Source organism: Eubalaena glacialis, chromosome 5, assembly GCF_028564815.1.
Source record: "Eubalaena glacialis isolate mEubGla1 chromosome 5, mEubGla1.1.hap2.+ XY, whole genome shotgun sequence".
NCBI classification, from domain to species: Eukaryota; Metazoa; Chordata; class Mammalia; order Artiodactyla; family Balaenidae; genus Eubalaena; species Eubalaena glacialis.
Window position 1 is genome coordinate 154,322,774 of NC_083720.1, and position 3,413 is coordinate 154,326,186.

Below are 3,413 nucleotides of genomic sequence, written 5' to 3' on the forward strand. Positions count from 1 at the left end.
TTATACTGTGTGATCTCATTTATTTGTGGAATCTTAAACAAACAAACAAAAAAGACCACAAGCTCACAGATAGAACAGATTGGTGTTGGCCAGAGGCGGGGGGTAGGGAGGTGGGTGAAATGGTGAAGGTGGTCAAAAGGTATAAACTTCCAGTTATAAATGTCATGAGGATGTAATGCAGACCACGGTGACTGTAGTTAACAATATTGTATTGCATAGGTGAAAGTTGCTGAGAGAGTAGGTCTTAAAAGTTCTCATCACAAGGAAAAAAATTGTAACTATGTCTGGTGAGAGATGTTAATTAGACTCACTGTCATGATTATTTTGCAATATATATAAACATTGAATCTCTGTGTTGTACCCCTGAAATTCACATGTTATATGTCAATTATACCTCAAGTCAAATTATTTTAGAGAAATTGATTTCTATTTAATGCAGAAAATGTTTTGTCCATATGAAAGCTGGCAAAATGACAGCTTTTTCCTATTGGCAAAATGACACCTTTGGGATGATTTCTCAACCGCCGTGCCCAGAGACCCAATCACTACATTGCATAAAAATATATACACACATCATTTCATATATATATATATATATTATAAGTGTAAAATATATCTACATCATATATATACATGCACATCTTAATCCATAATCTCCTGTCATTTAATTTCATTGCCAAAATATGTTTCAATTCTGGATGGAGAGCTTTTTATATACTAATTTGGAACAACTGTTTGCAAAGTGTGGTCTAGGGATGCTTCAGGGATCTTCGTGATCTCTCCAGGGGATTTGTGAATTCAAAACTGTTTCTATGAACAGAAGAAAGTGGTTAATGTATGGTTAATCCAAGTCTGGGGTGAAGAAATAGGTGTCTTTTGGTTCTGAATGCATTTATCATACTATATAAATAAAGAGCAAAGCATGGGGAAAAAACCTATTCTTATGATAATAGTAAGACTCTTATTGTCATTGTTACTCTCATTCTCTCTTTTTCAAACTGTTTAGTGAAGGATTAGGTATGTAATATCCACCGTGTGATGGGTTTGCTCTCATTCTCCCACGATGGCCCCAATGCTTCTGCCAGAAACAACACGAAACGTGAAGACATCATTGCTCTAATGACTATTGGAATATGAGCTTGTGAACTTGTGCTTTTAAAAAGTTTCTCAGTTTTACTTTTTAATCAGTAACTATTGGTAGATATAATTCACACAAACAAAAGCTTTGGGGGACCCTCAATAATTTTTAAGAGTGTAAAGGGTTCCTGAGACCAAAAAGGTTATAAGAATCACTGATCTCAAATTTTCTTTATAGCATTCAAGAATAAGGCACCACATTTTATTTTATAACCAGGTAGTGTCCTGAGCATTAGAAAGCATATAACAGTTGGCCCTTGAACAACACGTGTTTCAACTGCATGGGTCCACTTACAGGTGATTTTTATTTCATTACTTACACTACTATGTTTACGATCCATGGTTGGTTGAATCCGTGGATACGGATTCCGCAGATACAGACGGCTGACTAAAGGACTTGAGCATCCATGGATTGTGGTGTTTGCAGTGAGTCCTGGAACCAATGCCCTGCAGATACTGAGGAAAGACAGCGCTTGTACAAGAATGTGTATTAAGGATGATCTTGCATCATGGTGGTAGGCTATTTGCTACCTCTAACGCGACCAAAAAAATGAATAAATGTTTCCAAATATACAAAAGCCTTCACACCTGTCCACAATGTAAAGTTTTTCACAATTGCCTCTGATTTATGTATTTCTCCACCACAATGAAAATCTACCAATAAACTTGTTGCTTCCATTTTGGGAAACCTCATTCCCACATTCTCATCTAGAGACTGTTTTTCCTCATGTTATTTTAACATATTATGATGAACAGGACCTGAAAATCCGCTAAAACGATGTGGGTCTTCCTTTTTATCTCTCTTCCTAATACTCATAGAGCCTACCTGGCCCATAGGGAGAAGGTAATGCATTCCAATTGTACCTAACAAAATTTCAATATGAAGAGTTCTTAAATACCCTACTGCAGAATATGCAAGGGATGCAGGATGTCACAGTGAGTACAGAATAGTAGGAAATAAAAGCACTTTTCAGGTGAACAAGGGGAAAAGAGAATACAGGCCAAGGAAATCTAAAATATTAACTCTTCACAGTCCTGAAAGCAGGATGCTGAATATAAAGCTCCTCAACAGGAATTTCGAGACTTCCTGTCTGAAAGTATGCTCCACCATTTGAGATAGGGTCTTCTCTTAAAAACAAACAAACATTTGGGGCCAATTTAATTGATTTGACTAAGAAAACTGTATTTCTAAATACATTCCATCTATTTTTATTGGGTAAGAAGATTCTAAATTGTAGCAAATCAGTTTACTTATTATCCAATATAGAGTTAATTCAAGATACTGTTTATTAATTAAACAATCAATAAACTCCAAACGGACTCTTTCTGATTGGCAAGCTTAAAATGTAGAGTTGTGTAAACTAGAATTTTTTAATAAAATGGGGGATCCATCAAGCACCAGCAATATTACAGGAGTCAGTTTTTTTTAGGGGAAGCTGGGGACAAGACGCTTGGCATATCTTCTTCAAAATTTCCTAAATGTAAAAATATATTTGTACAAAGAAATTAGCAGCTAAATGGCAAACAAATAACAGCAACAAATAATAATGATGATTATAAAGTTTTCACTACTAACCTGTACCATCTAAAAGTGATGCATAACATAAACTTTTGGAGAGAGAATGTTAGGTGAGATTATTCTTAGTGGCCTCCCAACTCTACAATACTCTCAGAGCTGTTAAAACCCACAGCACGGGTTTGTAACAATAACAACAAAGAAATTCTGAAAGATCCATTTAGTAGCAGGGGAGGGGAGGGAGGGAATCTTGCTTTCTTTGTTATGTGACTATGTTCTTCCCTGAAAATTCTATTGCGTATTGAAGAAGAATAAATTTACTTCTAGTATCCAACACCAGTCACGCAGTAATGCAGTTTCACGTTCAGCCTGGGTAGCACATAGGCGTCGAAAACGCTCGCCTCGGAAATGTCCCGACGGCTGCGGCCTCGACGATGCTCCGCACGCCGGACTCCCTACTGGCCTCGTCCTTGGGCGCGCATCGGGCACCGTTCACGTGGCTGCGGCCCTTCTTGGCAGGACCATTATTGCTTCTCTTCTTGGTCATCTTGGAAGGGAAGCGGCGAGAGAGCGAAGTGGCTTATTTCAGTGACAGTGACCATCAGCTTTTTAATGATGTTTTGCAGTTTCCGAGCCATTTTCACACGTCCTGTACCGTATCTGGAACCACTTTGGTTGCAGGCATTATTCTCACTGTACAAAGTTAGAACTCAGTCCTTTTACTTCAGAGAATGTCAAAGTTTTCAAGGCCCTCAAATCT

At 37.7% G+C, this 3,413-nt stretch overlaps 1 pseudogene; it reads right to left on the bottom strand.

Annotated features, from left to right (window-relative positions):
* Positions 1-2,976: 2,976 nt before the first annotated feature.
* Positions 2,977-3,200, bottom strand: LOC133091867 (small ribosomal subunit protein eS26-like; annotated as a pseudogene).
* Positions 3,201-3,413: the final 213 nt, after the last annotated feature.